Genomic DNA, 12,784 nt, shown 5'->3' on the forward strand with positions numbered 1-12,784 from the left:
CTTACAGTGGAGGAGGCTATTAGGAGTAAAACTGGGTGCGTTCATGATGTATTAATTCGTTCATCTTGAAGGATTGAGTCATTTTACGGTAATTAACTGTTACCTTATTATTTTGAGAATTCAAATAACACTTTCATATCCTAGTACTAAATATCTCCGACCTGATCAACATGCTTCTCTTTTTTCAAATTGTTGGTTAAGTCAAGAACACCGTGACAGGCTGGAGAGTTTGCCGTCTGGTCTAAGCTACACGCATTGCACAGGTGGGAATTTTGAACAATATGCTTTCAGTTATCGATCGGCACTACCACATCTTTAAGGTGGAACAGCAATTAGTTCTTAAAGTTGTTTAATTACCTTGTGAGTTTCTACCCCAATTTAAGTTTGCTTTGTGATTGATTTTGTCCTTCGAAACAAAAGCATAACCACTGACTGACTCGAGCAACTGTTTACATCTTGCAGGACAAACAACGCAAGCAGTTTCGGCAATAAAGGGATCCCTACTTTTCCAAGTACTTGCCGCATAATTAATAAGTTATCTCTTTGATTCCCCTCCATGGTAAGATGAGTGTGTTTGAATCATGAAACAGTGGCAGGTTATCGAATAGCATAACGGGTTCAGTTTGTTCGTTTGTATATTGGGCGTTTTTAAAGGATATATTGTCCTCAGAGGGTTGTGTTAGTAAATTGAAGTACATAAAATAGTTTTGTTAGATTCTGAAATATGATTGGATAAGTTTCATTGTGTTATCACTAACACAGTCAAGCATCGAGCCCAGGATATTTTACACTCGTTTGAAATTGGGTTTCAAAAATTGCTGTTACCCTGAAGGTAAGGGTGTATTTAGGTAGTGCAGGGTATAATATTGGGTAAGCACTTGTAGAGAATTGGACCATCAGAGATTATAAAATGCAGTAGAATTATTGATACAGCAGTAGTAATACCAAGTTATGAACAGTGATGTCTTACTTTAAGGTTTGCATAGTTGCTGAATATAATTATATACCTAGTTCATATTTTAACAAGTAAACATTTTGTATTGTTATGAGTTTTCATTTTTGGAAGTTGAGTCTTTGTTTAGGATCATATGAACATGATGCTACAAACATTAATATAAGTACAAAGTTCATGAGTGTTCAATTTACATAAGTCATAAGCGTGATAGTCGCAGTCATGTTGAATGTATCATGATGTTTTCTTGTATCTTGATATTTTTGGTGGCATTATCTTATGTATATATTTTACAGAGAAGAGTATGTATATTGTATAAAGAATTTTTTTTTTTTTTTTTTCATGTAAATAGCAAAGTTAGTTGACAGCCAGCTAACGGTTCCTGATGTTTTTTTACTTTTATTTTTGTCGTTTCTGTTTGACACATGGAGTGGTTTTTTTTATGGTTTTTCATCAACTTTGCCAAGTGGAAATAGTTCTGACTAGTTATAGACATCCTAAAATGTTATTGTAAAAGAAGAATATGCAGTTAAATGTTTACCATATGTCCATACCCTACTGTACCATATTGTTTAAGCATTGTTTCATAAAATGTCATAGATTAATGTGAAAGAATAACTGGATCATCTGTAGAATGGTCACCCCAGAATGTTTACCAGTCATCCCAAGATCCCAAATCTCACGTAAATAATTATGCCATCCAATATTAGATATGAGTTATTCATCAAGGAAGACAAAATTAATGCTTGGCGTTATGCATCTTTATAGTTAAACATTTAGGGAAAAATATGAGTAAGACAAAATACACAATATAGACTACTTAGGATACTAAAGTACAATACATGATATATTTTACAAAGAATGCTGAAGAGGAATTTGATGACATAAACATTGAAGAGGAGTATGAGAATAAGTATAATACCTCATTAATATTTGAAGATGAAAATTTGAAAACCTGTGATTACAGCCAGTCTTGCTGCAACTTGTGTGTTTGTTCCAATAGAATTCAATCATTAATGTGCACATAAGTATTCACATTCACAAAATTTACTTGAGTGATACAGTTATGTGTGTGTGCATCCAAGACTGAATATTGTGGTATTCTCGCTGTTCATCACTGATTAAATGGCGCTGGTTGATACACTTCAGTATTATATAGGAAGAAAGTTGGCAGCATATATTAGTTTCCATGTAGTCAATTGAAGTACTCATGCTGATGTTGATGACACTGAAAAACCAAATGGAAGATTGTAATGCACAACTACAATGATGATTCAGTTTGTTAGAAAAGCAAAATTCATCAATTTCTAGTGATCTTAGATTCACCAAACCTGAAGAGTGACAACCATAGAGTATATCCCACCAGAACACTTGTTCCCAACAGTACTAAAATCCAGGGTGACAGTTCTTCAGGTGATCCAAATAATTGATTTAGATTTTGTCCACCAAAAGGATATTTCCTCTGTGAATGATAGATTTTTTGTCATGTGTATGCATACTGTATTATTAATTTGGAATGACCAAGATCAAGGAACTAATATAAGAAGGACAACAAATGTATGTGGGATTGGTAACGGGTGAATTAAGAGAAAGAGGGCCTTGTGTTATATGTATGTATGACAGAGATTATGAATGGAGGCAGTTCAAGCACCGACTGGTGACACGCAAGTTCTTATTTAGGACAATCTTCATTATATTCATTGCTCCAGAAAGTCCTTTGTAAGGAGGCACCATCCTGGACCTCTCTGAGACAGGGAGTTTGTAAAGTTAAGCTAAAACTGAGTGAAGTATGGGGTGATGGAAAGCTAGGTTTTCAGCAACAAGTTATGATCACACTCAAGACTTGAAATACATACATACATATACCAAGGCTTTTTCCCCCTTACTAGGGAGGTAACCAAAAAGGAAAAGGCATAAAATCATTCCCACCCGTTCCATCCCCGAAAACACTCCACACCCCTCCACCTTCCCTCCCATCTTAGCACCTCCTAGATGACGGGTCATCCCTGCACCCTGTCCACTGCCCTGGGTCAGAAGCAGTGTCGCAAGACACAGCACATCCACAGCAAGGCCGCTTCATTAAATCGCCGACCCCCCCTCTCCGTCCCCCCATATAAAGGAGAGGACGGGGAGAAATCCCTTCGGGCTGCGTCAAAAGTTTGCTCACACACACTACCTCACCCCCCATTCCACCTCATGCATCACAACATCTTCCATATACAACCATTCTCCATTCACCCCTGTCTTCTGTCCTCTCCCGTCCTTCCTCAACAGACATTCTCCTCTTCCCCAAAGCCCCCTTCACCCCATCCATCCATCTCATCCTAGGACGTCCCCTCATGTTCACTCCCTCCACATCTGCCTTCCATACCTCCTTTACTAGTCTTTCTTCACTCATTCTTTCCATGTGTCCAAACCATCCTAATACTCTTTCATCAACCCTATCTCCCAACTCCCTTTCCACCCCTGTTCTCCTCCTCACCTCCTCATTTCTCACTCTATCTAGCCTAGTAACCCCCATCATACTTCTCAGACACTTCATCTCAAACACATTCAAACTCCTTCTCTCTTCCTCTCTTATGTTCCATGTTTCTGCTCCATACAGTGCTGTTGGCACAATCACTCCTTCATACAGTCTCCTCTTAGCATCCATTCCCAAATTTCTATTCCTCATTACACTTTTTAATCCAAGGCATTTACTTGCTTCTCTCAATCTACATTCTACCTTCACCTTTACTCCACCTTTTCCTGCCACATTTGCACCCAAGTATCTAAAACTATCCACTTCCTCCAGTTGCTCTCCCTTAATGCTCACTTCCAGATTACTGCCACTTTCACCCCTTGTACATCTCATCACCTTACTTTTACCCACATTTATCTTTAGCTTTCTTCTATCACACACTCTCCCAAACTCTGTCACCAACTTCCTCAATCCCTCCTCCGATCCTGCCACAAGCGCAGTGTCGTCCGCAAACAACAGCTGGCTCACCTCCCACTTTTCTCCATTTTCTTTAACCATCTCCAATCCCTGACCCACTACCCTTGCATTTACCTCTCGCACTACCCCATCCATGTATAAGTTGAACAATTTATTAAAGTGGGAATATGGGCAAAATAAGACTATTTGTGCCCTAAATGTAGTTGAGAAGGCTTATGGGAGGGTTTTGATTGAGAGGATTAAGAGAGGAACAGAGGGAGTAATTGGTGAGGAACAATTGTGGGCTTAGGAAAGATAGGGGTTGTGTGGATCAGATTTTTGCAGTAAGTCATATGTGAGATAAGGATGTGTTTCAGGCCCTTATGGAGTTGAAAAAGGCTTTTGACAAGGTAGACAGGAAGGCACCGTGGGAGGTTTTGTAGATATATGGGAATAGGAGGAAAGCTGTTGAGGGTAGTCAAGAGTTTTTACAAGAGTAGTAGAGCCTGTGATAGGATGGGAAATGGAGAGAGCGAGTGGTTTGAGCTAAAAGTGGGACAGCATCAGAGCTGTGTCATGTCGCCATGGCTCTTCAATGTGTACATGGATGGGATGGTGCAGGAAGTAAAGGTGAGGGTAATGGGCAAGAGACTGGAGATTATTAAAGAAATTGGAGAAAAGCAGGAGGTGAGCCAGTTGTTTGCTGACAACGCTGTACTTATAGCAGGTTCAGAGGAGGAATTAAGGGAGTTGGTGATAGAGTTCAGGAAGGTATGCAATAGGAGAAAATTGAAGGTAAATGTGGGTAAAAGTAAAGTTATGAGATGTACAAGGGTAGAGGATGGCAGTGAGTTGGAAGTAAAAGGAGAAAGCTCGGAGGAAGTGGATAGCTTTGGGTATTTGGGGTCGCATGTGGCAGGAAAGGGAGGAGTGGCTGTGGAAGTAGATTATAGATTGAGAGAAGCAAGTAAATGCCTTTGGGGGATTAAATAGGCAACTGGGAATGGATGCAGAGGAGATTGTATGAAGGGGTGATTGTGCCAACAGTATTGTATGGGGCAGACTTGGAATTTAAGAGAGGCAGAGAGGAAAAGTATAAATGTGAGATGAAATATCTGAGAACTATGGTAGGGTTTACAAGGTTGGATAGAGTGAGAAAGGAGGTGAGGAGGAAAGTGGGAGTGGAAAAGGAGATGGCAAGTAGGCCTGATGAAAGATTATTGGGTGGGTTTGGACACATGGAAGGAATGAGTGATGAAGAATTAGTAAAAGAGATGTAGAAGGTAGAGATGGAGGGAGTGAACTTCAGGGGATGACAGAGGATGAGATGGATGGATGGGGTGAAAGGGGCATTGAGCATGAGGAAGGAAGGGAACAGGCAGGAGATAGGGATGAGTGGAGAATGACTGTAAATGATAATGTTATGCAAGGAAGGGAGGGATGGGGGATTGGGGGTGCTTGTGTGTGAATGATGTTTTGATGCAGCCTGAAGGGATTTCTCCCTGTCTTCTCGCTTTATGTGTGGAGGGTCACTGAGTCACTGATTAAGTGAAGAGGCCTTGCTGCGAATATACTGTTTTACTGCATTGCATTTTGCATTTGACCCAGGGCAATTGGTGGGATGCAGAGATGACCTGTCATCCTTGAGGAGCTGAGATGGGAGGGGTGGAGGGGATGAAATGGGTGGGAATAGGTACATGCCTCTGATTTAGCTACCCTCCTTATAAAGGGGAAAAAGCTATAGGTATATAGATAGAAATATTGGGGGATTACATTTCCTTGGAGAGAGGAAGAGTTTAAATGTGTTTGAGATGAAATGTCTGAGAATTATGGTAGGGGTTACTAGGCTGGATAGAGTGAGAAACTAGGAGGTGAGGAGGAAAGTAGTGATGGAAAGGGAGTTGGGAGATAGGATTGATGAGGGAGTATTGGGATGGTTTGAACACATTAAAAGAATGAGTGAAAAAAGATTATTAAAGGGTGTAGAAAGCAGAGGTAGAGGGAGTGAACATGAGTGGGTGACCAAGGATGAGATGGATGAATGGATGAAATAAAAGGGGCATTGGGAAAGAGGGGAATGTCTGTTGAGGAAGGAAGGGAGAAGACAGAAGATAGGGGTGAGTGGAGAATGGTTGTGTAATGGATGATGCTGTGATGTATGGAAGGGAGAGGGTGGGGGATGGGGGGTGAAGGATTATGTGTGAATTATATTTTAATGCAGCCCAAAGGGATTTCTCTCCATCTCTATTTTTGCATGAGAGGAAGGAGAGTGTGGGGGGAGTCACCAATTAAATGAAGCAGCCTTGCTGTGGATGTGCTATGTCTTGCTGCATTGCTTCTCACCATCATAAGTACATACATACTTATACATATACCCAGGCTTTTTCCCCCTTACAAGGGGGGTAGCCAAAAAGAAAAAGACAAAATCATTCCCACCCATTCCATCCCTGAATACACTCCACACCCCTCCACCCTCCCTCTTATCTAAGCACCTCCTGAATGACGGGTCATCCCTGCACCTTGTCCACTGCCCTGGGTCAGAAGCAGTGTCGCAAGACACAGCACATCCACAGCAAGGCCGCTTCATTAAATCGGTGACCCCCCCTCTCCGTCCCCCCATTGCATAAAATGAGAGGTTGGGGAGAAATCCCTTCGGGCTGCGTAAAATTTTGCTCACATATACTACCTCACCCCCCATCCACCCGCCCATTCCACCTCATGCAATCACAACATCATCCATATACAACCATTCTCCATTCACCCCTGTCTTCTATCCTCTCCCGTCCTTCCTCAACAAACATTCCCCTCTTCCCCAAAGCCCCCTTCACCCCATCCATCCACCTCATCCTAGGACGTCCCCTCATGTTCACTCCCTCCACATCTGCCTTCCACACCTCTTTTACTAGTCTTTCTTCACTCATTCTTTCCATGTGTCCAAACCATCCTAATATTCTTTCATCAACCCTATCTCCCAGCTCCTTTTCCACCCCTGTTCTCCTCCTCACCTCCTCATTTCTCACTCTATCCAGCCTAGTAACCCCCATCATACTTCTCAGACACCTCATCTCAAACACATTCAAACTCCTTCTCTCTTCTTCTCTTATGTTCCATGTAAGTAACATCAATATTCAAGACTGTTCTCATCAGAATGTTGATACAGGTGGGCTGAGTAGTAGTTCACTATCTTCTGTGTATTTACCTAGTTGTATTATATGGGAAGGGGAGCTATGGTCATGGTGACCCATCTTTGTATCTCACAACATTTAGTTTGCTCTTAATTTATTTATTTTTTATTTCTATTTATTTTTTTTTTCTCTCTCTCCTCCAGATCTCTTCTATAACTGTCCTTTTTTAGTTTCTTTTCATGTCCCCTAGTTTTTCTTCTATCCCACTTTAATAAGTCTTCTCTGTCAATGACTTCCATGCCTTTCATGATTCTGTAAATTGCCAATAGATTGCCTCTTTCTCTTCTTTGTTCCAGGGTTGGTAGTTCCAATTTGGACAATCTTTGCTCATATGTTAATTTTGAAGGTGTTGGTGCCATCTTTGTCATTGCTCTTTGGATTCTTTCTATTTTCCTCGTATTCTTTTTTGTTCTGGGAGTTCATTGTGTCACAGTATACTCCAGTCTCAGTCTTATCAGTGTGACTAGTATTTTCTTTACCATTACCTCATCCAAGTAATTAAATGACACCTTTATTGATCTTAATAAATTGTACGTTTCTCTATTTTGTTTATTTGTTTTGAGGATATCGTCTTATATACTGCAACATCAGGCACCCTCTTCTTACACTTCAACCATTGTCTTTTGTTAACACTCTTGGTCCCAAACACTGCATAAGACTTGTACTGCAGCAAAAGACATCCCTCCAACTTACACGAGTAGACAAGCTTCATGGTGATGGTGAAGTACTTGTATTTCCCATGCTGCAGCTGTGGAATTTTTGTGCTGTGGTAGTACAGTGCATCTGGGCATTCACATGAAACACTCAGCTATATGTCTGCCCCATTGCCATGAGTCTTCATGACACATTCAGGCACACCATGATATTCAGCACACACCATCTTACTCACAAAATTCTTGAAAGCAGTATGCAGAACATTGAAGGTAAAGTCATCACTCTCCGCTGTTTTTTGCTCATCACCACAGAAAAGGTTCCTCTTTGTCGCACTTGACTCCTGGATGTCCCGTGCAACTGTAGTTGGTATCACTGGTGTGAGTTGGTATGTAATAGCAACAGCTAATCGGTCAGGAGTGAGAGCACTAGTTTTCTCCTCTTCACGCTTCCTCTTCTTAATTATATTTCATTTTTTCCCTCTCTGCTGTAGCCCTCTTCTGCTTCAATGGTTTAGGCATTTCGAAAACTTGTAAGTGTTTGCAGGCTGTTTGAAACAATGTGAAAACAAAGAAAATATGATGCAGAGTAAATGTCAACACATCTGGATGGACCATGTTTGCATCTCTTTTCACGTTGTGGCTTGATCTGATTCTCTCTTTCACACACTCACACACACACACACCAATATACAAAGGAGGAGACAAAGAAAATCCAACAAACTATAGACCATTTCTCCTTACAAGCACAATAGCAAAAATATATAAAAAAAATAATAATTAAAGATAAATGGATTAAACACTTGGAAGAGACCAATAACCCTAAACAATTTTATTTTAGTAGTGGAAGATCATGTACAACAAACTTGATATGCTTTTACTCAAGATTAATAGAAATAATACAAGGAAGAGACAGATGGGCAGATTGTGCTTTCTTGGACTTACAAAAGGCTTTTGACAAAGTACCACACAAAAAGCTACTAAGAAAATTTGAAATAATAGGTGGAATACAGGAAAATTATTGGAATGGATGAAAGATTTCTTGAGCAGAAGAAAAATGAGGGTGGTACCTAGAGACAAGAACTCAAATTGGGAAGATATGATAAGCGGAGTCCCACAAGGCTCTGTATTGGCTCCGATGTTTGCTGTTTATATAAATGATATGGATGAAAGCGTGGAATGTTGTATGAACTTCTTTGCAGATGATGCGAAACTATTAAAGAGAGTAAGTACAGAGGAAAACAGCAAATCTTTTCAAGAGGACCTGGACAAGGTCTGGAAATGGAGTAAGAAAAACAAAATTAACTTCAGCATAAAGAAATGTAGTATAATGGAATTTGGAAAAGGCAAAAATAGAATATCGGATCAATAAATTGGTACAAAGGAAGTAAAGAAAAAAGAAAAAAAAGTAAACTTGGAAAGAGACCTAGGAGTAACTATCCCAAATGATATGACACTAGACAAACATGTTAACAAATTAGTCGATGAAACTTTGAACTTACTAAGATCAATGAAAGTAGCCTTTGACTACATGGATGAAGAAATGGTAAAGAAAATACTAGTTACACTAATAACACCAAAATTGGAATATGCGGCATCCCTATGGATACCTAGTACAAAAAAAAGTCAAGAAACTAGAAAGAATTCAAAGAGTAATGACAACACTTTGCAATTTGACATATGAACAAAGATTGAATAAATTAAATTTACCAACCCTGGAACAAAGAAGAGGTGATTTGCTAACCATATACAGAATTATGAAATGGATGGAAATTCTTGATAGGGATGACCTACTAGAATGGTACAGAAGAAATACAAGAGGACACAAGAAGAAATTCAAGGATAGTTACAGAAGAGATCTGAAAAAGAATAGCTTCCCACATAGAGTGATAGTTATCTGGAACAAACTAAATGAGGAAACAGTGCTAAAACTATACATGATTTTAAGAAAAAACTGGATGTGGAAAGATACAAAAGCAGGTCACTACGAGCATAGCTCTCTTCCCTCAAAATACAACCAGTGAAATACACCATAGAGTTGCCATCAAATACGTTATCCAAAAGGACAAAGATAAAGAAAGAGCAAAGCCATAGTCAAAACAGTAACACACTAAGTAGATGTAGTCACATGTTCTGATGTCATGTATTTACCTAATTGTAGTATACAGGAAAGAAGCAATGCTTGTTCAGTTCTGTCTCCTATTCTCTAATTTTCTAACATACCTAGACTCAGATTCATGTACGGTTCCAACTTAATCTATATCTTTGGTTTCCAATTATCATATTTAGATTTGAATTCGTGTATTGTTTGTGCTTTGGCTATATCACCTAAGGTATTCCACATATTTATACATCTATATGGAAAACTATTTCTTCACATCCTTTCGACATACGGTCTTCCTTAATTTACTTTCATGACCTCTTAAAGCCCTCCCACCTTTAATCAGATTTCTTCTATCAGTGCAATCTGTCCCCTTTAGTGATCTGAACATTGTAAACATGTCACCTCTTCCTCTTTGATCTTTCATAGTTGGTTGACCCAGTACTTTAAGTTATTCCAGTTTGGGTTGTGTCAGTTGAGGCATCAGCCAATAGGTTGCAGGTGGCTGACCCAAGGATGCAGCTGTGGCTATTGTTCTTGACCTGAGTGCAGAGAATTTTTTTGTTATCAAAAGGGTGTAGTCAAGAAAGGCCAGTTGGCTTGGTCACCAAAAACAAGGGGAGTCCCTTGGGACAGTAGTCTTATTGTTGAAAGTACCATGCTACTCCATATGTGTGTATGCGTATGCACCTAGTATTGAAGGGAGACACAGCTACGAAGATGCACAAGTCATCAAAGAGTTTCATATGTTGAATATAACATGCCTCAGTTCACTATCATCACTGACCCCAGTGATATTGGTGCTACAGAGATAGAAGAAAACAAAATACAAGGCAAGCCAGGCCTGATTACAGAACCTGGGCATGAAGACGTTTACAAAATGGTGTAAGAATGATGGTAACTAAACTGTTCATGAATATAAGGAAATACACTTAATGGTATGAACAATAGTATGAACATGGGGAAAGTAGATATTGTTTCCATTCACCTAGGGAAGAATATACAATCTGAACTTGATGCTCAATTTCTAAGATTATAGCAGGGAAGGGGAACTGGAGGTTTTGGTTGAGATGATTGTTGATGGTCCTCTATTGCAGGAATAGTGTGATTGTGTGTTTGCAAGACCAGACCCTATGTAATCATGCTAGACCTAGTGTCCTCACTAGACCCAACTGGAATGAATGAGTACATATCAACCTGAGACTCATCACTAACAACACTCCCCTCCTCTCAAAGGTTATACCTAATTGCACCAAAAGACTTCCAGTTGTAATGACCAACAGTCCCCCAAGGATGAACAACCTTAAACCACCCCAATATCATATCAAAGCAAACATTAGTGCACACCATTTTATGATAGAACCTGAGTGGATCTGTTTACAAAAAGTACAATTAGATACATGAACACCCCCATTTAAAAGATTGTTCTTCTTTGTGCTGGGTGCCCACAATGTTGCGGCATATTCTAGTTTAGGTCTTACCAGTGTAACCACTATTTTTTTAACCATCTCATCTATGTAGTCGAAGGCCACTTTCATTGATCTTTGTAAGTTAAAAGTCTCTCCAAATAATTTGTTGACATGTTTGCCAGGTGTCAAGTCGCTTGAGATGATTACTCCCAGGTCCCTTTTTTAATTTACTTTTTTGACTTCTTTGTTTCCAATTTTGTATTGACCAGATACTCTATTTTTGCTTTTTCCAAATTCTATTATACTACATTTCTTGATGTTGAAGCTCATCTCATATTTCTGACTCCATTCCCATATTTTGTCTAGGTCTTCTTGTAGTGATCTACAATCTTCTTCTGTTTTTACTCTTGTGAGTAATTTGGCATTGTCAGCAAAGAAGTTCATATAACAATTTACTCCCACATCCATATCATTTATATATATGGCAAACATAAAAGGAGCCAATACAGAGCCTTGCAGGATGCCACTTTTCACATCTTCCCAGTTCGAATTTTTGTCTCTAAGTACCACTCTCATTTTTCTTCCAATTAAGAAGTCCTTCATCCATTCTAGCAGCTTACCCTGTATTCCTCCTATTATTTCAATTTTTCTTATCAATTTTTTATGTGGTACCTTATCAAACGCCTTCTGCAAATCCAAGAAGATGCAATCTACCCAGCCATCTCTTTTTTGTATTATCTCAATTAATCTCAAGTAAAAGCAAATTAGGTTTGTGGTACAGAATCTTCCACATCTGAAACCAAATTGTTTAGGGTTTATTATTTTATTTTATTTCCAAGTGTTTGGTCCATTTATTTCTGATGACTTTTTCATATATTTTTGCTACTGTGCTTGTAAGGGATACCAGTCTGAAATTTGTAGGATCTTCCTTATTTCCTCCTTTGTATATTGGTACTATGTTTGCATCTTTCCAATCTTGTGGTACCTTTCCTTCTTTGAGTGAGGAGTCTATCATCTCGTATAGTTTGTCTGTCAGTTCGTCTATACACTCTTTCAGTAACCAATTTGCAATTCCATCTGGTCCATGCAATTTCCTGACATCTAGGTTTTTTATTTGATCTCCTATTTCTTTTTGTGTGTGTGTATTCTATCTATATACCAAGGGCTTTTTCCCCTTTTCCAGGGAGGTAGCCAAAATCAAAAGGCACATACCCACCCCCACTCATTTCATCTCAACCCATTCCACTCCCATCCACCACCCATTCCTCCCTCTCATCTTAGCTCCTCATGGATGACGGGTCATCCTTGCATACCACTCACTACTCTGGGTCAGAAGCAGTGCAGCAAAACAGCACATCTACAGCATAGTTGCTTCACTTGATCAGTGACCCCCCTCTCCGCCCCCTCATGCAGAAAAATGGGAGGTGAGGAGAGATCCATTCAGGCTGCATCAAAGTATCATTCACACATACCACATTCCTTTATAATCCTTTGTACATAACTACTCCCTAACACCCCGCTTGCTTGCATCACAGTATCATCTATACACAGTCATTCTCCTTTCACCCAT

General features: G+C 39.5%; 1 protein-coding gene across 1 annotated transcript in view; it reads left to right on the forward strand.

Annotated features, from left to right (window-relative positions):
* Nucleotides 1-210: 210 nt before the first annotated feature.
* LOC143021248 (uncharacterized) overlaps nucleotides 211-12,784 on the forward strand; it is a 55,688-nt gene continuing 43,114 nt past the window's right edge. The window contains exons 1-2 of the mRNA XM_076178647.1: nucleotides 211-263; nucleotides 463-512. The gene's annotated coding sequence lies outside the window, so the exon portion shown is untranslated. The remainder of the gene's footprint in view (nucleotides 264-462; nucleotides 513-12,784) is intronic.

Source organism: Oratosquilla oratoria, chromosome 41 (genome assembly GCF_046742065.1).
Source record: "Oratosquilla oratoria isolate Oo_2021 chromosome 41, ASM4674206v1, whole genome shotgun sequence".
NCBI classification, from domain to species: domain Eukaryota; kingdom Metazoa; phylum Arthropoda; class Malacostraca; order Stomatopoda; family Squillidae; genus Oratosquilla; species Oratosquilla oratoria.